This window comes from Anastrepha ludens, chromosome 4, assembly GCF_028408465.1.
Source record: "Anastrepha ludens isolate Willacy chromosome 4, idAnaLude1.1, whole genome shotgun sequence".
In the NCBI taxonomy this organism is placed as follows: domain Eukaryota; kingdom Metazoa; phylum Arthropoda; class Insecta; order Diptera; family Tephritidae; genus Anastrepha; species Anastrepha ludens.
Genome location: NC_071500.1, coordinates 17,426,800 through 17,453,467, shown reverse-complemented (window position 1 = coordinate 17,453,467; position 26,668 = coordinate 17,426,800). Strand labels below are relative to the sequence as shown.

Genomic DNA, 26,668 nt, shown 5'->3' with positions numbered 1-26,668 from the left:
TGAATTGAGATCTTTACGCGCTCCCTTGCTTGCTAGTTTGTACTTATCATATAACACATGGGCTGGAAAGTCCCGGGCCTAACACTCGTTTTATTGCATTCAGCTCTTCTGCAGTTAGTAATAAACTTAAAAAAAAACAGCTTCTAAAATTTCATGATATACTTTCATGACTTCGTTACTTATTGTGCTGCCAGTGACGCTACTTTCGCTATCTTCAAAACAACGGACTAAAAAGGATTTCGGGTGTTAATTTTACTCTGCTTCTTCATGGGAAAAAATACCGCTAAAGCAATGCAATAGCTTGAATAGTATTATGGGGACTCTTCTCTATCAAAAACAACAATAAAACGACGGTTTGCTGACTTCAAAGGGGGTCGTAGAGACACCGATGTTGCACAATGCAGTGCACGTCCAAATAAGGTGGTAACACCAGAACAAATCAAAATAATCTCAAAATTCTTTTGTATGATCGACAATTGAGGTTGAATCAGTTAGCGCACATCGTGGAGATATCGAAAGAATGCGTTGGCTTCATATTGCATAAGCATTTGACTACTCGCCAAAACGCTGCCGAAGCAGCAAAGGACATTTACGACATATATGGAAAAGGAGTCTACAGCACGGAAATGGTTTGCAAAGTTTAAAAATGGTGATTTTGACGTCGATGACACGTCCCGCATGGCCTTCTAAATTCGAAGGAAAATCACTTTTGAAGGAAAACGGACACCAAACCAGTCGTGAATTGGCGGAAAAAATTAACTGCGATAACAAAACGATTCTTAATCACCTTCATTCAATGCGATTTACCGAAAAATTGGAATCCTCCGAGACTGGTTGCCTTACGAACTCCACGAAAAAAACAAAGAAAGTCGCCTTAAAATTGCTTCTCAGCATCTCGCGCGCCATCGAGCACCACGCGATATTTAACAGCGCACTTTGCACCGAATCGTCACGAGAGATGAGAAATGGTGCCTATACATCCATATGAAGCAAAGAAAGAAGTGGGTAGCTCCAGGAAACTCGCCAAAGCTGTGATTCCGGCTTGACCTTCATCCAAAGAAAATGCTGGAAAATGCTCGAAGAGGATCCCACACTCAACAAAGAGCTCTACATTGACATAGTAAATCCATACTCCTTCATGACAAGGCCAGGCCCATATTGCACAAGTCCTCTAAGCCGCACTTTAAGAGTTCGATTGGGAGGTGATTTAGCAACGGGCGTATTCTCTGGACTTTGCACCGACCGATTGCTATCTTTTCCGCTCTCTGTCGTATGAAGGTCGTTACCTTCGATAACAAAAAGACTAAAAACTGGTTCAACAACTTCTTTGACACCAGACCAGGCAATTCCTGGCGGAGCGGCATCAACCAATTTTTCGAGAGGTGGAAAGAGGTTGTAAACAGCAACGGTGAATATATAGTTGGTTAACTTATTGATATAATTATTGTTTTTTGTTCTTTGTTCAAATTTTAAATTCGCGGAATAAGCTGTAACCGGCAATACACCGGCGGACTCACAACTACTCTGACAGAAGCCAAAAAACTTCGTGTTTCAACAAATTGAATGGAAAATTACGAACGTCTATGTGGCATATATATATAATTGGCGCATACACCCTGTTTGGTGTTTGGCCGAGCTCCTCCTCATATTTGTGATGTGCGCCTTGATGTTGTTCACCAAATGGAGGGACCTACAGTTTCAAGACGACTCCGAACGACAGATATTTTTATGAGGAGCTTTATATAATCGGAGGTTTGCCATTGCCTGCCGAGGGGTGACCGCTATTAGAAAAATATTTTTATTAATTTTGGTTTCACCGAGATTCGAACCAATGTTCTATCTGTGAATTCCGAATGGTAGTCGCGCACCAACCCATTCGGCTACGGCGGCCTCTATGTGACATACTCAGTCTTAAAATTCGTTTTCAAACTTTCATTGCAAGCCTACTAAATATAACAAAAATAATATTTGAAAATATTTCGAGGATGAATTCGAGTTGATACCCAATTTTCTTGTCACTATAGTGAAATTTACCCCAGATCACAAAATATAGAATATTTAATAAGTAGACATATAAACTCGTATAATTAGTACAAATGCACTAATGTCCAATGCTGCAGCGGGAAAATCACAGCAGTTGCGGCGTCGTGAAATTGAAAATTAGGGACATTTCACTCGAATTAGTTAATCTTATTAGTAACTCGAGCTTTTAGGATTACAAAAAAGTTGCGGTGCAGCATAAAAGTTTTGTTAACAATTTTCGTAATTTTATTTGGTTTTTTACAACATCTACAAACATCGGTACAGGCAGCTCCTTCTCACGGTTCCAGCGAATGCTTGGAGAATAAATTAGACGTAATATTACATAGAAAAATTGGCGGTATACTCATATAATGGCAGTGTGGGACATTTAACCTCATTACCAGAAATCGAAACACCAAAATCTTGTTTAACTCAAAAGGACGAGAAAATAAAGTGTTCAGAGGGCAGCCGTCATTACCGTCGCAATGATACCAGCAGCACCGAAAGCAAAACCAACAGCAACCCCAAATATTCCTTGCACTTAGCACAGATTTGTCAAAGCAGCGGTATAAGTGAAATTCCGGTGGACGGTGGGGTACGATCCTTAACAGTGATCTGCGATGCCGATCGTTGGGTGGTCATCTGGCAGCGTTTCGAAAACTTCGTTGCCTTTCATAATCGCACATGGGACTCATACAAGATGGATTTTTGTACTATTAGTCAAACAAACGAGCTCCATCTGGGCTGGCAACATTTACATGAGCTCGCTGTTAATGACTATTTTGAGCTATGCATTGACTTGGAGGATTGCAACGGTGTAGAAAAACATGCACAGTACAGCGATTTCAGCGTCCTGGGGTGAAAATACTGCGTATAAATTAGGCATCTTGGGAGTTAGCACTGCTGGTGATTCGTTCAAGTACCATGAAGATCAGCAGTTTAGTAAGGTGGATCGCGATACTGATGCCAGATCGCAGGGTAGCTATGGCGAGGCATACAATCGTGCAGGCTTGTTTAAAAATTGCATGGATGCTAATATTTTTCCTGGCTGGTACTTCGAAACTTCGCGGATTGGCGGATTATGCACTTCCGCCTACACTTGCCATTACAACGTTACGATCCTTCTACCCTCAAGGGAAGAGTGGGAACGGGACGATGTAAGACAGCGCGAGTCTATCCATGTATACACAGATGACTCAAAGCTCAAGGGAGGGTGGGCTGAGGTGTATAGTCCGAATATCTGGGGATCTCCCTCAGTTTTCGGCTCCCAACTACTGTGGTGTCTTTCAGGTTAAACTGATGGCAATAAGGAAAGCCGCGACACTGGTACAGTGTGATGGGATATCTGGAAATGATATCTACATTTTCATTGATAGCCAGGCGGAGATAAAATCCCTCACAAAATAATCGGCAATCTCCACGATAGCCATGAAATGCCGCATATCTTTGAACGAGATGGCTGAGTCATTCTCCTGATGATAACATGGGTTCCTGGCCATCGCGACATTGAGGGTAACTACAGAGCCAATGAACTAGCGAGACTCGGCACCAAATTGATAGATAAGTACGTAGACAATGGCACAGGGATACGCTTACAAATATGTTAGCTATTTACCTTTGACAAATTCGTAAGAAGAGCGAACGAAAGATGGCGTAATGAAAGCACCTGCAAAATCGCCTGATAATTGTGGCCGACTCACAATGCTAAACCCACAGAATCTCTGCTAAGCCAAAATAAGCTCGGTCTTAGCTCACTGATTTCGGTCATAACGGGGAACTGTCTAATAGATAGACACGCCCAGAGGATGGGTATGCAAGCACATAACTTCTGTAGAAGTTGTCTAGATGAGAAAGAGGAAGAGACAATCTCACACCTTTCGTGCCATTGTCCTGCTCCATTCTAGGGAGAACATTTTTTAGCGAATCAGAAGATCTCAGTTTTGCAGAAATAGGAGATATTCTAAAATTTTTAAAAAGCATACACTGGTTTTAGGAGAGATAGGGACAAGCCCCCCACGAGGCATCACAACGGGCTAAAACCTGAGAGTGTCCCAACACACAACCCCTTCAACCTAACCTAACCTAACCTAATGCTTTTCGGCATTTATTGGGAAACTTTTCATGGTCCAATGTATTCCCTGAAGCGGGTCAAGATGTCTATATGTGCGCGGCCATAAGAGTTTTAAGAATAATTATGTATGGAAAACTTTTATGAATAAATTACTTGTTTAAACTTTAATTTGTGTTCCGAAGCAAAGTTAAACAAAAAAAGAATGTCCGAGAAGTTAATTAATGTAAAACGATAAATACTGTAATTCACTTGCAGTTACATATCAATCTGTGTTTTCTAAGAACTCAATTACAACATTCCTATGGAAATATATTTCCGTTTAAAGTAATAAAGGAAATTTCAACACATTCTATGAATTTATAAATTTTTCATAAGCAATAAGTCACCAGGAAATTTAATATATGAAATTCCAATTTAAATTTATATTTAAATTTTCCATTACAATTTCAACTTTACGGTTTTGTTTTATGCATGTGTCTACATACGAGGGTTGCTTTTTATAGTTTGCGCCCAATACTGAAAACACAGCAAAGCAATAATGAAAATGGATTTATTGTTTTTCAAAATATCGTTTATGGAATACATTTCTGAATTCGTTTGAGCCAATTTTCCAAGCACTTTGGCACGCAGAAGTGGATACCTCAAAACGTGTTGTTTAAGGGGACAGATACCTGTAAAATTTCAAAAAAAAAACTTATCTTCATAAAATGTTAATTTAATCCTCCTCCTCCAGAAATCAAATACTGCAAAAGTCAACTGATGCGTCAGGTTATTGCCTCCGGTCCGGAAGCCAACGCGAAGGGCTATGAGACAAAGGAGGGCACCATAAAGGTGACGTGCGCGTCTCTGGCCAACTTCGAGAGGACCAGGACCGTTGTCAATAAAGTTCCCCCCATGGGGACCACTCGCTTCGCAGTCTACAGCGAGGAGAGTGTACCCCTCAGGAAGGCCATCTGCTGGATTCGGGATCCAGACCTGTCTACGGCGGATGTCCTATCCTGTCTACGTGCCCAGAATCCGGGCATCAACACGAGGCTTTGGCGAGTCGTCTTGTACACCAAGAGCAAAAACCGGGAAGGGAAGGAAGGGGCTGCTCTTGTGGTGCGAGTGGACGAGACCAGTGTTGATGTCATGGGCTCACGGTACGGGAACCGTCTGAGTCTCTTCTTTGGGACGGTCAGCTTCCATGTCTTTCCCAAATAATTGACTCGGACGATTCCTGTAGCTATCGTCCCTTGACGGTGACGCAAATTAACTTGCAGCATTCCAAAGCCGCTACTGCACTACTAAGTAGAAGGCTTTCCCAGCTGCACACATTACCCCACATAACAGCAGTTCAAGAGCCCTGGGTCTTTAGGGGCCGTCTCTGTGGCTTAAGTGCGCTGAAAGGGGCCACGTTATTATATGACAGGAGTTCTAGTAGACCTAGGACCGGTCTTATAGTATCATCCCGTCTCACTGTGACGGGTCTTGAGCAATTCTGTTGCCAAGACCTGGTAGTGGCTGAGGTGTGCTACAGAAGTAGACACGGATGGTCGAAGTTTGTGATTGCATCTGCTTATTTTCCTTACGATGCTCTGGAAGGGCCACCACCCGGGAAGGTCACTTGTCTCGTGAGGTTCTGTGAGCGGCGCAGTCTGGGCCTCATCCTATGTTGCGATGCTAATGCCCAGCATACAATCTGGGGCAGCAGCAAGTGCAATGGACGGGGCTCTTGACTATTCGAATTTATCGCGTCTTCCTGCCTAGACATACATAACAAGGGCTCACAGCCAACGTTTGTAACGGCTAGAAGGCAGGAGGTGATTGATCTAACCCTATGAAACTCAAAACTTGGGTGGTCAATCAAGAACTGGAGAGTCCTTGCCGAAGATTCGTGCTCGCACCACAGGTACATTGAGTTTCAGTGTGGCGAGGAAGCACAAATGCCATTGCCCTCTAGAAACCCAAGAAAAACAGACTGGCAGAAGTTTAGGGAGGCGTTGCGTTCTTCGAAAAGAACAGGCCATTGAGGCGGCTGTTGAGAAACTCAACGCTGCCCTAACCGAATGTTTTGAGTCAGCCTGTCTAATTCGACCTCTCCCTAGTCGGACTCCCGTTCCTTGGTGGAATTGAAAGCTCCAGATGTTGAGGCGTGAGTTGAGAAAACTTCTAAACCGGGCCCTCAAGACTAACCTTGCAGAGGACTGGGAGCGATACGGTGATGTTCCGAAGAACTACAAGAGGCTTATTCGGGAATCGAAAAGAGCCTCATAGCCTAGTAGGCACGGCGTAGACCTGGTGCTAGTAAATTGGATTCGTTCGATGCTGGCCCAAAGAATCGTTTCGGTGCGAGCAGAGGAAGATCTTCTGGTGTCATCTGGGGTAATAGGGGCCGCCCCCAAGGCGGTGTGCTGTCTCTATTGCTTTGGTGCATGGTAATCGATCCTCTACTCACCACCTTAAACGATTCGGGAGTCTACGCAGAAGCGTATGCGGACGATGTTGCTTGTTTGGTAACAGGCCCTCCGCTTATGAACATCTGCAGGAAAGTGCAGAAAACTCTGGATCAGATTGACACTTGGTGCTGTGTGAACGGGCTATCGGCAAATCCCGCCAAGACTGGTATTGTCCTCTTTACAAGAAGGAGGAAGCTGGATGGACTCGTTCTGCCAAAGCTAAAAGGAGTCATACTCCAGCTATCCAAAGAAATTAAATATCTTGGAGTAATCCTCGATAGTAAGCTCCTATGGAAATCACACGTTGAAATAAAGGCATCCAAAGCACTGACAGCTTTCTGGCATTGGAACACAGAGAAGGCATGGACATCGATCCAACGATTCTCTTCATGCCCCTTGACTCCATGCCATCAAGAGTTGTACTTGAAAAGAGATACAGTGTAGTGCTACCAAAGGCTCAGTTGTGGGGAGACTCAGAAAATGAGCCCGCCAAACACCGTTTTCGCATTTTTACGGATGGCTCCAGGACCGAGCATGGCTCCGGCTCTGGGGTCTACGTGGAATCCAGCGGGACAAAACTGCGCTTTGCTCTTGGAATGCATGCATCTGTGTTTGAAGCGGAGGTGTATGCAGTTCAAGAAGCGATGAACTTTGTTATGGAAAAACGATGGAGAGGCAGAGCGAGCTTGGCAGGCTGAGAGAGGCTGCAGATGGACAAAACTGATGTTATCTGTCATGTCCGATCGACTGTCGCAAGCCCTTCTGTCATTAAGCAGAGGGGAGTGCAGTCGGCTGGTTGGACTGATAACGGGCCACTTTCTGTGGGCAAAGCACATGGAAAGGTTGGGCATCTCAGACAGTGTACTCTGCCCAGCTTGTGAAGAGGAGGACGAGACGGCGGACCACTTCCTGTGTGTCTGCCCCGCCTTCGCTCGAATCAGGTTTGAGGTCTTTGGCACTGATGTGTTAAGAAGCGACCATCTTGGCTCCTTGGCACCACAAGATCTACTCAGATTTCTTCGGAGATCGGGTAGATTTAAAGAAAATTAAAAGGGTACAATGGACTCAATTAATGTCTGAGTGCTGCACTTGCTAGTTGTCCCGACAAAAAAAAAAAAAAAGGCCCAGATTGCAGCAGATCGGCCTTCTTATGGATTGGGCAGAGAACACTTAATTTCCAATCCGTAGGCATGCTTTGATCCGACCATATTTCGCATAGAAGCTGATGCATGTGCCTTACCAACTCCTCGCCGCCATGCTTGAATAGCTCAGCCGGCAGTCCGTCGGCTCCCGTGGCTTTGTTGTTCTTTAGGCGCGTTATCGCTATCCTCACCTCGTCATGATTGGGTTGCGGAACGACAATTCCGTCGTCAACGATTGGGGTATCGGGATCTTCACATTCTCTGTGACATGCGGAGCTGTCACTGTTTAATAGGTTCGAGAAGTGTTCCCTCCATAATTTAAGACTACTCTGGATGTCAGTCACCAGAGCGCCGTCTTTGTTCTTACGGGAAAACGCCATGGTCTTGAAACCTTCTATAAGCCGCCGAACTTTCTGGTAGAATTTTCGGGCTTTGTTCCTATTGGCCAGCATCTCAAGCTCCTCGCACTCACGTATTTCGGTCTCTCGTTTCCTTTTTCGGATAATACGTCTCTCTTCCTTTCTTAGCTCTCTGTAGTGATCCCACATGGCTCGCGTTGCGCCCGATCGCAGCGTGGCTCTATAGGCAGCATCTTTGTTTTCGGCAGCAGCATTACATTCCTCGTCGTTATTTAATTTTTATAGTAAATATTTTACAAATGTACTACATATGTATGTATTTCAAAATTATTCTGAAGTGCAATGGCCTGAGAGTATCACTTAACTATCCAAATATCTTTAAACCAAATTACTTATTGTTAATATAGACAGGAGTAATATTTTCTTGAAGCAATAAAAAAAAAAATTAATTTTTCCTGGTACAGCATCGATTGTTTCTGGCTCAACAATCATTTTTGGACGGTCTTCATGCATTTCATTCAGCAAGGTTCAACGTCCACGTTGGTACTCGTTGCATCAGCGTTTCTCAATGGCTAAGTCTAATGATTCAACGCCGAAAGCCGAGTAAAAAAGTTGATCAATACACTGCTGTTTCGATTATTCACGTTGAAAATCGTAAGAATCGCATGAAAAATTTCACGACTTACCTACTCGTAATTCCATCTTTCAGGCGAGACGAATTTGTCAACTCAATGATGAAAAAAAAAATTCAGCTCGTAAGTGAATATGTAAGTTTAGGCTAAAAAATATCAAATTTTCCTGTAAAAATATCGAATATGACACGCAGCGTTGCAAAAGCGCAATCTATAAAAGGCAACCCTCGTACACTTGCATGTATTTTAGAATTTTCATTAAAAGCAAAACAATTTTGTTTGTTAAAAAGGTGTGACATAAACAAATTTAATGTTTACCCAAGAGCTTTTATGCGCTTACAGGTAAATATAGACAGCCAGTTGACTGGGTTCGGGGAAGTTAATGCTTTCAAACGTGATTTAATTGTGGAAATTATGCATAGTATGCAGTTAGTGCGGTTTTCATAATTAAATGCTCAAATGCATTTATTTATTGCAGAACAAAAAGCACTTCTTTTTTTTTGGGTTGACTATTAAACAAAATAAAAAGTAAAGCTACTAATATATTCGGGTATGTGTGTGTGAGTGTGCAGCTTAATGTGACTAATTTCATATCCCACTAAAGCATGTAAATTGATACACTTATTGCCTGTGTCTAATTAAGCTAAGTCAGAAAAATTTTATACAAAGGGTTTCCCTAAAAAAGGTGTTTATTTTGAATAGCCCGCTACTTCGGTAAATGTCACTTTTGAAGATGTCATTTCTTGATATTTGACAAGTATTGTAGAAACTACGCCATTATAAGAATGGAACGATGCACGCTTAAACAACGCATTGAAATTATTAAAATTCACTATAAAAGTGGTGAAAATTTGGCAAAGGCGGTTCGAAAAATTCGAACATTTTTGGGTCATCGTGAAGCACTTTGTCGGACCTCAATACAGAAATTGGTGAACAAATTCGAGCTGTTGGGACAAGTTAGTGATGTGAAGAATAAAACACGTGCATATCGCTCAAGAATAGCCGTAAATCGAAAATTTGTATTTTAGGAGAATTTGGTTGTAAAATGAAAAATCTTTATTTATTCTTGTAAATCAATTTCATCCCCTTCAAAATAGTCCCCTCTCGAAGAAATACACTTATGCCAGCGATTTTGCCAATCCCCGAAACATGCCAAATAGTCCATTAGCGGTATAGCCATCAGCACCTTCTTCGATTCAGCTTTTATCTCCTCAATCGACTCGAAACGCGTTCCCCGGAGTGGTCTCTTGAGTTTTGGGAATAGTCAGAAGTCACACGGAGCCAAATCAGGCGAATACGGTGGTTGCGGAATGATATGCGTGGAATTTTTGGCGAAATGGTCACGCAGAACGAGTGCAGTGTGAGACGGTGCATTATCGTGATGCAAAAACCAAGAGTTGTTGGCCCATAATTCTGGTTTTTTTAGACGAATTGCTTCACGTAATAATATTCCTTATTAACAGTTTGACCAGGTGGAAGGAATTCATAGTGCACCATACCACGAAAATCGAAAAAAACTGTCATCATGACCTCTATTTTTGAACGACTTTGACGTGCTCTTTTCGGTCTGGCCTCGCCTTTAGCACGATATTCGCTTGATTGGTCGGTTGTTTCAGGGTCGTAAGCATAAATCCAAGTCTCATCTCCCGCAAGAGAGCTTGTCCTGATTGTCTGAATGCATTGTTTCACACACATCAACGCGACGACTTTTTTCCAAGAAATTGAGAGTTTTCGGTACCAAACGAGATTTGACTTTTCGTAGGCCCAAATGGTCTTTCTAAATGATTTTCACAGATCCCTCTGATATTCCGATGATATCAGTAAGGTCTTTAACAGTCAACCGACGATTTTTGACCACTAACTCCTTCACTTTATTGACGTGTTGGTCATCTGTTGACGTCGATCGTCGTCCAGAGCGCTCCAAGTCAGGTTCTCGACCCTCTTTGAAGTCTTTGTACCACTTATAAACATTTTTCTGCGACGTGGTCGAATCACCAAATGGCTTCTGCAACATGCTAAACGTTTCCGCAGCCGAGATTTCATTCCGCAAACAAAATTTGATGGCACTTCTCTGCTCAATCAAATCAGACATTGTAAAAATCGAAAAATGCACTCTTGGTCGTTTGGTAAACACAAGCGTAAATATATTACTGCTAATGGCATTCACATGAAAGTTGGCCCAGATGATATTAACAGTGCTGCCAACTCATGAAAAAAATAACTAGAGCGAAAATGTAATCCCGCGAAGTTTGACAAATAAATTCACCTTACCTTTTGCCCACAGTAGTATTGCTGTTGTAGCCGAAAGTGTTGAAGAAAACCCAGGTTTGTCCATTCCTCGTTGTTCTTTGGAATTAGGCATTCCACGAGCGGCATTACACCGTATTTTGCATAAATATTAGGGGCCTAAGGCTTATAAAGTCCAGTTAACACAAGAAGTCAAGCTGACCGATCATCAATAACGTCGTGTCTTTGCTGATTGGGTCGTGGAAATGCATGAAAATGATGCATTTCAAATCGAAAAATCATCTTGAGTGATGAGGCACATTTCCACCTCGGTTGCTTCATCAACAAGCAAAATTGGCGGATCTGGGGGTCAGAAAATCCAAGAGTTATTGTTGGAAAGCCTCTATATCCTCAACGTGTGACTGTTTGGTGCGGTTTGTGGTACGGCGGAGTCATTGGATCTTACTTTTTCGAAAATGAAGCTGGAGCAACAGTTACGTTGAATGGATTGCGCTATCGAGATATGATTAACTTTAACTTTTCTATGGCCAGAATTGGATGGTATTAATCTGGACAACGTTTATTTTCAACAAGCCGGCGCTACGTGCCACACAAGCAACGAATCCATTGATTGAATATCAAAATAACATCTCTTATTGGAAAACCCTCTTTATAGACATTTTTTTGTAGGCATGTTAGTCGAATCCTCTAATCATTGAGACACCACGATAAGCTTACATGTCGTCTTATTCTTCTTCATTGGCGCGATAGCCACTTGCGACGTGATTTTGGCCGAGTTTAACAAAGACGACTGGCGGTCTTTCTCGTGCTAATCGGTGGATGGTTCCGTGTGTAGAAAGAAGCCCACGTAAGTGATTGCTATTCACTTGGGAGTGACAAGGAGAACTCGATTGGCATATAGTCTAATCACTTCACAACTTCCGCGCTTGGCCCAAGTATCCTCTGGGTCGCTTTCGTACATCCGTTTGGCCACGAACTAAGGCGAAGCATCCCAGGATATCTGGTTGTGTGCTGGGTTTGGGATCCGTCATGTAAAAATCCTTCCCCAATGAAAATGGTTTTTTATGTCACGTCCGTCAAATGCGTTGCCGCCACGGCGCAACGGACCCATTTTGACAGACCTAATAAAAAACGTTTCTTTTTTTTCTTCTCTTCAATATGGACCTAATTTGTGGTCTGCATGGCTCTTTCAAAGCGCCTTTAGTGGTTGTTGTTTCTGATGCCGTAAATAAACAGCAAACAGAAGCTACTTAAAAGCATAAAAGCTGCTGCTACAGAAAGCATAAAGCAAAAGTGTGATTTTTGATAGAGATATCCATTTCTCACTATTCAATAAAAATCATTATCTACTAGTATTTGTAGATTTAATATCCAATTTTAGTTGCTTTACTCTTTCGCAACAATTTGTTAGCAGGTCAGGCCACCAATGCAAGAAATCTTTTGTGACAAATGGATATTCAAGTTATTTCATTTGTTTTCCCCAAGACACTCAACTTGCTAGCCGTCTGGCCTTAAGAAAATGCCAAATTTGATTGCTTTCACAGAAACAGTCAGTAAAGGAGAAGAAGAAGAGACATACGAGTATTTTATTTTACCCAATTGTTGTTATTTTTACTCTGCACCTTAAATCCCCGTAATACCACAAAGCCATTATTTTCAATAAAACAGAACATGAAACTTCAAGAGTTAAATATCCTCTAAAGCTGGAAAGTACTTAAACTCAAAAAAACTTCTAGATATTGGCAACTGACAGCAGCACGTAGTGCATTTTAACCTAAATAATAAGAAATTGTGTCAATAAGCTTGACGCAAGTGAACCCAAAGGGTAACACATACATACATACATACATATATACATACATTCATATATACATACACATGTATACATCGGTTCAAGAGCACGGAACACTTATTGGCATCATATTGCCTGCAAGACTTCTTGCCAATAGGCCAATGCAGAGGCGTGCAAGGTGTGGCAATTAAGTTGAGGAAATTTAGTTTTAATGCAGAAATCGGGAGCACTGCATCCCTTCCATACAAATTACAATATGTCTGGAAAAAAAATACCTTTCCTTAGTTCCAGTTGAAGTTGTAAATAAATAACGTCATACAAAATCATTGACTCTCATCATAAGCGATCTCGCGAGGATCTGTTCACCCGCATTCAGAGCGATGAGTGATCGGAAAGTGGATTACGACGTTAGTCATTGTAGATGAAACCGGAATGCCTGAATTTGGTCCAGGAACGCCCATAAAGACAAAGCAGCAGTGGTTGGAAAATGATGGGTTGCGGCTAATGAAAGCGAGGTTGTCCAAGTCGCGATTAAAGGCAACGTTGATCGTTTTTTATATTTACGCGACAATAGTTATGGTCAAAATGTCTCAGCCAATCAGACATTTACGGTATCTATTGTTCATAGTGCTCCCCAAAATTACTAATTCCAGCCTATATCACCCAAATTTTTGTGAGGTCTTTGATAGGCGATATTCTCCAATTCCGAGCACAAACTGTAATGTAATGGATTCAGATCTGTACTTTTAGATGGCCAATCATCTGCGATTATGAGCCCAGGAACGTTGGTTTTTAGCCACTGCTGGGTGGATTTTGCTCTGTGGGTTGAACCGGAATCTTGTTGGAATATTCAACGCTCGCCATTGAAGACAGAACTCCTCAACTGTCTCACCGCGACTTCTAAGGCATCCTCCTGGTAAACTTTTGCCCCGGTCTTAGCCCCTTTTTCGAAGAAGAAGAAAGAAGAAGAAATGTTATGTAAAATGTAGAAGGGGGCCATGCTGAACACTTGAAACAACATTTTTTGCGTCTTTAGATGTTTTAGCATCGATTTTGTCATTTGTCATCTGTGAAAATAATATCTTCATGACTGTTGGAGCCACCGTGCCACCGAAGGAGCGGCTTGCATCTGTCGAATCTAATTTTGGTCAAGTGCATTGCCAAAAGATGAGCAGTTGAGCGACGAAGGGCTTTCATTGGAAAACATCTGTAATTAGTCTTGACGTGGATCTGGTCAATACATGCATTTCTCTAGAGATGATTTTCTTTTTCCAAAGGGGATTTGGGATTTCTGCGAATTTTTTGTCGAACGTCTATGGTTGCACTGGTTCGACCCACGCAAGGACGACCACTTCTTTTTCTGTCTGTCACTTCAGACATTTGGGAAAAACGACTGCTCGTGCGGTAATCGCATATTCTCGAAATACATACTACGTTCTTTCAACAATGCGTAAATCTCGATTGCACTTCTTTTGAGTGTTGGCCCAGCTACTCCTCCTATTTCTGACATGAGTTTTCATGTCGTTCCGAAAAAGGAAGCACCTACAATTTTAAGTTGACTCTAAATAAGAGATATGTATTTTATGAGGAGCTTTTTCATAGCAAAAATACACTCGGAGGCTTGCCATTACCTACCGAGGGGTGACCGCTACTAAAAAAAAAACGTTTTCTATCATTTTGGTTTTTCACCGAAACTCGAAACCACGTTGTCTCTGAATTCCGAATGGTAGTCACGCACGAACCCATTTGGCTACGGCGGCTGCTTTATATACTCGCGCATATTTTAGTAAAATTTCAAAAGGCGTTACCGAGATTCATCCACTTACTTAAAAATGGTCTGCCAGCGCGCTTGTTTTTAAATTTTCGTTCATCTAATTTCTTTCTTTTACCTTACTTTGAAATATATTAATTTTTTTTCGAGTTATTGTGAATACGAACGGATAGAATGAGACGCCTAAATTGACGACATGCATATCCTATAACTTCTCGAAAGCATTTCTTTGCGCTTGGCTTTTTTTAAAGATAAGGCATGGAGGACTAACTACAACTTAACTCAAGAATTGAAGAGGCCTGCAGTTATCGTCGCTATAAATGCAAATTTTCTTAACTGCGCTCGTTCACTCGCATTTATAAGATTTGTCGTGAATTGGAAGCATCAAGCGGCGATACAGAATCTGTTGCAAAAGCCAAAAAACACAAGGAATGTTCAGACTCTGTCCGATCTGCAGAATTCGTTCAACGAAGTGCAAGCAAATCCATTAGGGCCCTTGCCAAGGAGTTGAATGTTACTGTGGCTCTTATCCGTCTAGTTTTATATGAAGATCTCCGGTATCCATCCTACGTTATGTACAAAAGATAGTTTATGTCGAAGCAAACACGAGAATAGCGAGTTAGTCGATCAAGACGTCTTCTAAATAAAATTAAACTTAGCCTGAGATGTCGTGGTTTTCTTTTGACGAAAGAAAAATGTTGACGACCAATCGCGGAAATTGCTAATTGCTATGCTCCAATCTTAAAGAAGTCACTGTTGTTATGCACACGAAGTTTCCAACTGCTGTTATAGTTTTAGTTGTTGTGAGAACCACCACACTTTTTTACTCAAGTATTTCGAGTGAATTCTGCTGCTTATATCGAGGTTCAAGAGATAGTAGTGAAACCCTGGCGCGTACAATAGCGCTGACGTTCCATACATATTTTAGTGGGACTCAGCCCCGCTGTTTCTATGCGCCTCACATAAAGCGATGGCAACACAAGATTGTATGGAATTGAATGCAAATTTCCATGACCTAACACCGAATTTGTGGCCGCCTAACTCAACAGACCTTAGGCTAGGCTGTAATGGTAGCCCAAGAAGTAAATGGTGATACCATTGTGAAGGTGGTAAGGTGAAAGTGAAAACCGATGGGATGAAAGGAGAGGGCGGGGAGAGGTGGTGGTGGGATGGTTAGGAGGATGGGTTTAGAGTGTGTGGATTATGAACGATGACTGTGCTGCGTTTGTGCTGCTGATGAAATGCATCAGGTTTTTAATGTGAACTATATCAGCAGGCGTAGAAAAGAAGTAAGAGCAAAGATGCCTAGATCTTAACACCGCCGGAGCAGGACAGTTAAGGGCAGGTGCTGAAATGATTCAACCTCATCAGACGCAAACAGGGCTCGAGGTAATTCCAAGTTTCACAGCATGCATTCCTCGCGCATAGTATCCTGTGAGAAAACCCACGAGATTCGAGTGCTGATATTTTGTCAACCTCAGAAGCTCGCCCGAGCGCTCCCGATCCATTCGTGAACAGAAGGATTTCGCGACCTTACAAATTTGTGTACTTGCTCAACCATCGCTGAGTTGGCGCGAAGCCCATCCAGGAGCAGACCGTTGGTAGTCAGGGGCATTCCAGTTCTTTTCCTTCATGGGGAAATCACCTCAACATACCTTAATTCCCTGGATTACTATGTATGGGGCGTAGTTGAGCGTGAAATCATTAAGCATCCACATAACACCGTTTCTTCTCTGAAGTCTGCAATTAATACTGTTTATTCAATATGACTAAGGAGCATTTGATTCGGGCAGTCGTTTCCGGACTAGGAACGATGATGTTATTGCAACTAATGGAAATTTTATTTAATAGTTTTAAAGATCTATATTAACTTAATATTTTGTAAAAAAAATTCTTGAAGCTTCGTTTTATTTTACTGAGAATAAAAGCATATTACTTTTATTCTCAACTGGTCCTCAAATAACGTAGGCAGCCTGTCTCGATTCCTTAATGCTGTCACATATTGTGATAACGTGATATCTGTTATAGAAATACCTAATTACCCAGCCACATATGTATATACATAATTTTCTATAAAATAAATTTAAGTAGAAATACCCAATACACATAAATCCTGTGCCGCGGAATCAAGTTTGTCTGCTTGTGGCAAAGCTACGATTATTCTTCGTTTCCTTTCAGTCATCCTACAGGGTATTACATACAAGTATATGTACCTACGTATATATGTATGTGTGCCATGTAAGCGAAATCTACTGTCAATCTAAGCGCCGAGTTGGGTGTGCGTTGAATTTTAAAATAGTTTTGCTTTATTGACATTGCAGAGCTTTTCGGATTTAGAGTTGATCCATTGAGGTTTGGAATCAAATCTAGCGTGAAAGCAATGCAACGTATGAGTGGCAACTTTTAAATAGAATAAACATAAGACTTGCATAAAATGGCATACGACTCTAAGATATGTAGTGCGCACATTTGAACAGCGGAGATTGTAAAAATTCTATACTCAGCATGGAAAGTTTATGCCTTCCGATGTGATAAGGGCAGATGGAAAAGACCGTTTACAGAAGTAGAAATTCTTGGATTCAAAAAAAAAACTCACAGCCAGTGAGAAATGAAAGAATTTTTGCTTATAGGGTAGTTATTTATTGACTTTGTCCGTATTCAACAGACACAACTATTGCCAAGGGAAATGTTTGTGATTCCTAAAACCTATTCAAATTTAACATTCCGAGAGCGCTACGCGGAAGACTTCAAAGATCCCCACAGCAGAAAGTCGTTATATAACTTCTTAACTCGGTCAAATTTAGAGTATGCTTCAATAGTCTGGTAGTCCTTCTAGGTATAAATCCAACGCTGATAGAAATGCGAGAGCCCAACGCAACTTCACTATTTTCGCACTTCAATGGCTTCATATAAATGATCCCGTCTCACAATGCCCGTTGCTTGGCTACATTACCTCATTTCGAATGTGCAGACCATACAGTCTTTAATGCTTATTTATGAAGTTATTTATGGTTTAACAACAACGCTTTTGGAGCAGATAAGCTTCAACTTTCCAAATAGGATTCTACGTTTCTATTATCCTTTTAATGTCATCTAATTACTTGAATTGTGCCACTACTCACGGTGAGTCCCTACTCTGCTTAATAAAATCTATAATCCTCTTGATCTCGATTTTACTATGCCGAGATGGAATTGGCACTACTAAAACTAAAAAACAGTTCCGGTGTGCGTCATTCAAGAGTGCGCTGGCAATGTAAGAAGTGCCCAAAAACCCTTTGTGTCGAGAAAGTATGTTTCCAAAACTTACATACTTAGGCGGTTAGTGAACGCATTTAAGTAAAGCCATCTAATCTCCGCGAAACTATGTTTATATTAGTTTTTTCTATGATTTCATTTATGTTATTATTATTATTAGAAGGCCATTACGCACAGCGATCAGAGCTGATCTATTGTGAAAGGCCTATTTTTTGTAACCCTTGAGTTTTAGGCTTTTTAAAAATTTTAACACAATTTTAGGTTTGTTGTTCCAAAGATTGCATGGAGATACTACGATACCACCAAGGTGATGAAGTCTCTGTCTGCCCAACGCAGAACATTCACAAAGCACATGTTCTGAGCTTTCTATGTCCATTTCGCAGAAGCGGCAGACATTGGTCTCAGATAGACCAATATTAGTTAGATGATATCTCAGGCTGCAGTGACCTGTAAGATATCCTGTTAAAAGACGCAGATCTACTCTGCTTAGTGAGAGTAGCTTGTCAGATATTCCTTTGTTGGGACTTAGGAATAGTTTGGCTTGACCCTGACCAGCACAGTTTAGCCAGTGGGAATGAGTAAGGAATTCATTAATGTGGCTTTTTGTGAGTCCACAGACAGGCTCAGGACCAGTAAATTGCATATTTGCTCCTTGTTTTGCAAGATCATCAGCCATTTCATTTCCCTCATGTCCTTCATGTCCTTCATGTCCCGGAATCCAGCCTAGTGTCACTATGTTGAGGTTTCCTAACGTGTTGAGAAGGTTTAGACAATCATTTACCAATTTAGAGGTGATAGTTGTTGATAGAAGGGCTTCTAGAGCCGCTTGGCTATCTGAAAGTATGTAGATGTTAGTACCTCTCATTTTCCTTCTAAGGCATTCTCTCACACATATTTCAATGACATGTATTTCTACCTGGAATATTGTTGGGTAGAGTCCCATCGGAATCGATTTTTTGAATTTAGACCCATTGGTTCCTGCCCCATTTTCCAATTTGGACCCATCAGTAAACCATAGCTGGGAGCCAGGTTTGAAAGTGATAGATTTAGTTCTCCAGTCTGTGCGTTCATTAATTATAACTTGGAAGTTCCTGACGAATATTGGTTTGGGTGATAGTATATCATCCCTATGAAGAATGGAACTATGTAGGAAGATCTTTAGATGTTCTTTCATATCCCCACTTTTAAGTTCAGATACACCTTTTAATCTTAAGACCATTTATGTTAATTTGTCCTATTTTTAACTCATAAATAAAGACGGGTCCAAAAATCATCATCAAAATCATTAAACGCAGGGCAAACACAATCCTTTTGCACCGCAAAAGATTTGTGAAACTCTTGGTCGATGTTGGCACACCGATGAATTCCGGGAAGGTACGCGAAATGATTGAAAAGGATCGTCATGCTAGTTATTGTGATATTGAAGCATACATGACGAGAGCAGAGCAGCTGAGAAGAAGGTGTGGAGACGATTCCACCTCATTCTTCAAACAGTTTCTGCTGGAAGGACTGGACGGAATTCCAAGTCTCACCGCATGAACACCTAACGGAAAATGTTCGGTAAGGTTATCCACCAAATTCGACAATTTGTTAGCCGTAGAAGTTCCCTCGAGCGCCCGCGAACTCATCATGATCAGAAAAAAATGAATGGAAGAAAGTGCAATAAAAAAATATTGTTTTACCTTTTGAGGTGTTTGAGGCAGACCACGAGTTCCGCTAACCTTCCACACTTCCCCACTTAAGTATTGAACTTTTTTTTTTTACTTCATTTTCTGTTTGCATTCTTGTTGTTTCTAAACTAATACTTACTTAGGGGAGCCAAAGGTTTTGCGGAGGATTTTCCTCTCGAAAGCTCCCAAAACTTTCTCATCTGCGGTTGACATCGTCCATGCTTCTGCGCCATATAACAGAACGGGAATGATGATCGTTTTGTAGAATGTCAGTTTGGTTCTTCGGAAGCGAGCCTACTAAGATCAAAGTAAGACTAGTTGACAAAAGTTATTCTCCGCTTAATCTTTAGGCTGACGTCTAATGTCAGGGGCAGAAATAGCGGCAATAATAACAGGCTGGATCCAGAAGTATTACGTTGGGGAATAAGTTCGTAGCGTTTTACTGATGACTTTTATTTAAACAAAAAACGATAATTATATCAATAAGTTAATCAATTATATATTCGTTGTTGATGTCTACAACCTCTTCCCTTCTTTCAACCATTTGTTGAAGCCTTTCCGCCAAAAATCACCTGATCTGGTGTCAAAGAAGTTGTTGAGCCAGTTTTTAAGTACTCGTACCTCTTTGTTGTCGAAGGTCACGCAATCCATATGGTTTGCCAGGGAGCGGGAAAGATGGTAATCGGTCGGTGCAAGGTCCGGAGAATACGGCGGATGGATGTATGAAGGACCAACTATTCGAGTTGTTAGAGTGAAGTAGTGTGATTTGACCATGCCGATCGGCTATTTTCAGTCGAATAGCTTCATTTCCGCTTTGTAGCTGGGCAGTGTAGAGCTCTTTGTTGAGCGTGGCATTATTTTCGAGTACTCCCCAGTGCACCATGTCATCTCAGTCCCACCAAACACATATCATGGCCTTCTTTGGATCAAGTTCCGACTGGACTGCCGGATTTGATGTATCCCCTGGAGCCATCCTCTCATTTCTGCGCTTTTTTCCCATCTTCCGTGACGATTCGGTACAAAACTGCAATGTTTATGACCGCGTGTTGCTCGATGGCGGGCGAGCTGCTTAGAAGCAATTTGAAGACGACTTTCTTTGTGTTTTTTTGAGCTCGTGAGGCTCCCAGGCTCCCAATTTTTCGGCAAATCTCATTGAATGAAGGTAATGGAGAATCGTTTTATGATCGCAGTTAATTTCTTCTGCCAATTCATGACTGCTTTGGTGACCACTCTCTTTGAAAAGCGATTTGAGAAGAACCTCTCATCGAATTTAGATTGTATTCCTTTGCGAGATGTGTCATCGACGTCAAAATCGCCAATTTTGAACATTGCAAACCATTTCCGTGCTGTAGACTCGCCTGTGACACCTTCTTCATAAACGTCGCAAATGTCCCGGGCTGTTTTTTTTTGCTACGGCATCCATTAAAAGTAAAGAAGACCAGGTGTCGAAATTGTGGATTTTTTCCTACTGGGTATTCCATTGCTAAGCCTCATAATTAATAAAAAAAATAATTAACTCAAAAATACAATTAACATAGTTTTGTAGAATAGAAATAATTCTATCGAATCAGCAGAAAGGATCTGAGAGTTCTGGTGGGTGTAATCACAGGGCACGACGTCTGTGGTCAGCATATGGCTACCACGATGGTCGTAGATAGCCCGATATGCCTATCCTGTCTTGAAATTGACGACACTGCAGAGCATTTTCTCTGTAGATATCCTGCATATTCCAGAAACAGAAACTTCGGATATTGGGTTGCGATATACTGAGTATAGATAAAGTTCATACTCTTCCTCTTCCTCAAACTAATTTATCCGTCTTCCCATCCACTTTTTATATTTCCTATCTCTATTCTTTCTACTGATATCTATCCGGGTGTAGTACAATTATCCCGTGACTGAGTGCTTGGACTTGTCCAACCCCCCACAAATCTAATCTTATCTATTCTAATTCTATCGAATGAATACTTACCCTTTGCCAAACAGCAAACAAATTGTTGTAAAATAAAAGAAAATACAAAAACGCCATGAACTTATTCCCCAACAGAATAAAAATATTTATTGAGTGTATGATAGAGTAAATGATAAAATTTCTCAATGAATGAAATAATTTCCCAATCCTCGCATTTCGCGATGAAACATCATTGGGCATTAGTATGACGAGCATCAATAAGATTTTGTATGATCACCTTGCAATTGAACAGTATATTCGCGTTGGATCCCACACAATTTAAGAAGGCCCTGGAAGTGCGGCTTAAGGAAGTGCTTCAAAAATTGGTTTTGATTAATGCAAAATTATATTTATAATAATAGAGAATAGTTTTGAAAAAAAAACATTTTTAATTGCCCATGTTCAGTTTTCCATTGTTGGCCCAGAAATGTCGCCCCTCGTATTATCAACTCACTTTCTTTATTCAGGGGTGAAACTAATAGTTGGTGGGAGTGCTCGCATTATGCACTTAATGAGTATATAATTTACACCCACACAAATAATCAATTTAACGAAGAAGAAGAGCTTGCATTTTTCACTCAACTGAAGGGAATTGTCTTGAGTATTTGCCAAATTTTGAAGCTGTTGAACCCATTGAACAAGCGTGGTCTTGCAACTTGATAAATTTAATATTTGCATGCACAGAAGAGTCAGTAGGTGTTTGTGTGTGTGTGTACCAGCAAGTTTGTGTTTGCCACTGCCAAACTGCAAAAGTGGTAAGCAAAGTAAATATCACTCACAAATACATGGACATACGCATGCATACGTGTTGTAAGGATATCCAAGAAGCGCCACGCCATTCAATTGCACCCTGCACACCTTTGCGGCAATTCTGATACTGAATGCCATTTCCATTTTCATTTCCATGTTTCGAATACTCCGTGCCAATTGCCGCAGTGGTGGCGCAACAAATGCACTTAACCTGCATGCATTATATATGTACCTATGCACACGCACACACACACCTGCATCTCAGTTATTAACCGTTCGAGTAATAGAAAGTTCTCATGTGGACGATGCTGTAGATGTTGCAACATACGTACGGTACATTAAATGAAGTACGCCAGTAGACATGATTTTACGTGGAAAATCGAGAGAAGAGTTACAAAAGTAAATGAAATACTTCAAGTCGCTTTTACGTATTCGCGCTGTTTTCCATTAGACACACTCGAATTGGAGGAACCAAAAACCTGGCATATGTGGTTGCTTTAAGGCCATTGGCATTTCTAAACACAGATTTAAGATAATTAAATGCTGACTAAGCTCTAAGACGCCATAGACATAGCACAAAAAATAAAGATCATCCAAATGGGTATAAAAGCTTGGTGTCTGAAAATATTCGTTGCAGTACCAGCTGGTGTTAGTGTAAAAGGAAGGCCCTTCTCTCTGCGTTGCAAAGATCAGGTGGAGGAGAACTTGGCTTCAGTTGATGTGTCCAACTGGCACCACGGGAAAGAAATTACCAATCAAGCAGAAGAAGAAATGCTGGCTCATACTGAAAAATTGAAAAAGCACAGTTTTGCGTTTTTTTTTTGTCTGGACAACTAGCAAGTGCTGTCCACTGTACTTCACTCGCGTTCCCTTTTAAATTTTGATTAATTCCACCCGACCTCCAACAAAATCTGTGGGGCCAAGGAGCCAAGGTGGTCGCTTCTTAACAAATCAGTGCCAAAGCCCTCAAGCCTGATTCGAGCAGACGCACAGAAAGTGGTCCGCCTTCTCATCCTCCTCTCCACTTGCTTGGCAGAGGGCAGAGTGCACTGTCTGAGATGCCTACATTTTCCATGTGCTTCGCCCATAGAAAGTGGCCCTTCATCCGTCCAACCAGTTGCCTACAGTCTCTTCTGCTTTATGACAAGAGGATCTGCGGCAGCCAGTCGGACATAACAGTTAACATCAGTTTTGCCCATCCACAGTCTCTCTCAGCCTGCCAACCTTACTATGCACATGTACTCGATGGATATTTCCGATGTATTTAGTGAAGTCTTTGCCAAGAATCGGAGCGTTATAGCCTTCTTCTTCTTAAGTTCATCAAATGACTTGCTTACTAACATTCCTATTAGCCCCCCTGTATAAAGTTTTGCCTCTCTTCTGTTTTCCTCTTTCTAATGTTCTGTTTGGTTCCCTCCTTCTGTTCGTCTGCTTATATATTTAATTTTCTCATCACTGGTAGTTTCTGCGGTGAATACTATCAGAGTTGAAGCATTTACCAGTTTTTTGGGATACGAAAGGAATTTCGATTGTGGATTACTTGCAGACTAGTAACATAATACATTTTGAATGACCAACTGAAAAAATATGTGACAAAAATACCCAGTGTGCAAAAGAGAAAATTCTTAAGAGATGTTTAGTGATAAAGTTAACTGTGAATGGAACCGGGTACGAACACGCAAGTCAGCCTTACTCTTTCAGGTCTGCTTTATTAGCTTTTTACTGCTGCAATGTTATGAAAGGTTTGGTTGTTTCAACTACGCGATCGACTTTATCATAATTTTTATTTTGTTTTTGCTAGCGTAGTGAAACATTTTGTTTTGAAAAATTTTACCCAGCACTGTAGTTTAATTGTTGTATCTAGTTATACATATATCTGTGCGTGGTGACCGATGTATTCGGTAGTGTCCGAGTACGAAAAAACGGGCAGGAAACACCAAATGACAGAAGAGTTTTTTTTATTAGCGGTCGCCCCTCGGCAGCCAGTGACAAGCCTCTGAGTACTATAAAAAACTAGTTCCTTATAGGAAACCATCTACCGTTCGGAGATGGCTTAAAACTGCACGACCTCTGTTATTGTGAAAAACATCAAGACGCATACAGCAAATAAGAAGACGAGCTCGGCCAAGCCCCCAAACTAAGGTGTTAGCGTAATCTTGTAGGCAGCGACTTTTCTTTCAGTAGCGATGTTCAAGCATCTTGAAACGCAGTGTCAGGCCATACACTTTGATGGCAGTATTTATATTTAGTCGCATGGATTTTCGCCGGCTGCCTGTGGGGATTTCAAATTGTCAACGTCGAGTTTTTCATGTAAACCCATTTTTTTTCGTGTCGAAAAGAGGTTCTCGTATATCTAAAATACTGAAAGAGTTGATTCTGTCTACAGAAAAAATCACAGATATAGTTTCGAGTCTTTCAATCATTAAACTGCAACGCGGCTGTTTTTTTTTTTTTAAGGAGGTTAAAATCAAAATGCCAGAAATATCATCAAGGGTGCCGTCGCACCAGTTGTATGTGGGGCATGCTCCCACTATCACTATAACAACCCTCCTTATCGGCTGAGTTCCACCCTGGGACCGTGACGAACATTTCGTCAAGGTGGAGCCGCGTTTATGTCTATTGACACAACAGGTACCGGCGTTCTGGTTTCTCTTACATGGGCGTATGGAGGTAATACGCTATCGATAGTATCCATTGCTTCCACTTCATAAGTAGTTCTGCAACAAATGGAACATCGGAAAAGGTGTCGTAAGTATTACCGACATGTCGTAGTCTGATACCGTCTTAGGCACTCAGCTCAGGCGTCTGTTATTTGTCGCAAGTTCGTAGGCAGTCTACCTCCTATCAATAGCTGCTGCTGAATTCTTCGTTGCGTGTTGCGTTGCCATTCTGCGCGTTGAAGATGTAACCCTATTATTGTTGCAAAATTTGTTGCTGCATTCCAGCAAGTATTTGTTGCGATCATCTTGGCGATTCGATTTTCCGGGCACAGCTGACCACCCAGAAGTGCTTCAGGCATTAGGCGCTCCTCTCCGAAACGATCGCAGTGGAAGATTACGTGTTTCGCACTTTCTATCGCGTTGTTGCAGTTTGGGCAGAACGGGGTGTCCTCCAGATTAAATCGATGGAGGTATTCCAATAAACAACCGTGGCCACTCAGTATTTGAGTGAGATATATAGTAGTCAACTTCTTCGTGTTTCCTGGTCCGCCATTGGCTAATATTTGAAATAAGCCTTTGTTGACGAATCCCATCTGCTTTGCCATTCTTCTATCGAATGCAGTCTCTCTACAGCTTTTTCTTCTAATGACGGCTTAGCCCGTCGCCTGCCATAGAGATGACTTAATTCCTTTGCCTGGATGTCGGCTGGTAGTTTACCCGCAATAACAGCAACGCGGCTTAATGAATATTTGAAGCTGGATAGATGGCGCATAAACTACCAGGTTTGGAACTGCGCTGAAGTGGATAAATCTCATTATTGTACCAGGCAACTCTTTAAGACAGCAAAATTTTTCATTATGGCACCAATTATACCTGCTCTGACCACCTTAACATCGAAGTAGTCAAGCACGACTTTAAATATGGGTGGGAGCAGCAGTCATAAGTTTGTGCGAAACCGCCGTAGAAAATGTTCTTGGCCGTAAGCTCCCGTAAATCTCAGGGAGTGTTTCTAATTGAATGACATATTAAAGAACTTCACGTTAATGTGGATTGTGGTGAGATGTTGTTCAACGGAATGAACAAAAGTATGTAAGGGCAGCTCTAGTTGATGTCGCAAATTTCGACGACCTGAATTTGAATTTGAAAGGGTCGAGCCAAGGAGCACCAGGTGATTTGGTGGCTCCTAAAACACTCAGACTAAAGAGCCCATTGTATTTAAAGCTCTGGAAAGGGGGTAGATAGTCAAGCAGGGAAGGAGAAAAGTATCAGAGAAAGAGATAGAAAAGAATAGAGACAGAGATAGAGATAGTTAGTCCTGTGAGAATTTTCCAGATTCTTTGGCAAATCTGTAAATATCCTCCACTTTTAGAGTACGAATATTACTCATTCTCATGACATCGGAACCCAATACTCGTAGTCGTGCTCTAGCAAAGGCGGGATACTCACAGAGAAAGTGCTCAGTGCTATCCACCTCCTCCAAGCATGACAGGCATACCGGGTCCTCGATGATTCCAATGGAGGTCATATGCTGACCCCATGGGATGCGTCTTGTAATGATGCCGACCATCAACCGAATGTCTTTCTTTCTAAGTTTTAGTAGAAAGTTTGACAGTTTTCTGTTCGGACTTGTCACAAAACACTTTGCAGTTCTGCAGCGTTCTAGACTGGACCATCGCTCTTTACGTAGATTGCCTATATAATCGCTGATCCAATTCGTGATTCCTGCGAAACTGATTCCAATTATTGGCTCTGGTCCTTGTGGGGGCACCGCTGATCCACGGTTGGCCAATTCGCCGGCGATATCGTTTCCTTGAACACCGGAGTGTCCGGAACCCATATAAGAACACGTCTGTTTTGTCTTGCGACAGAATTGAGCTTCTTCTTACATTCTTGATCAATCTTTGAGGT

The 26,668-nt window shown here is 41.5% G+C and overlaps 1 pseudogene; it reads left to right on the top strand.

Annotated features, from left to right (window-relative positions):
* Nucleotides 1-1,072: 1,072 nt before the first annotated feature.
* Nucleotides 1,073-8,639, top strand: LOC128861072 (ficolin-1-like; annotated as a pseudogene).
* Nucleotides 8,640-26,668: the final 18,029 nt, after the last annotated feature.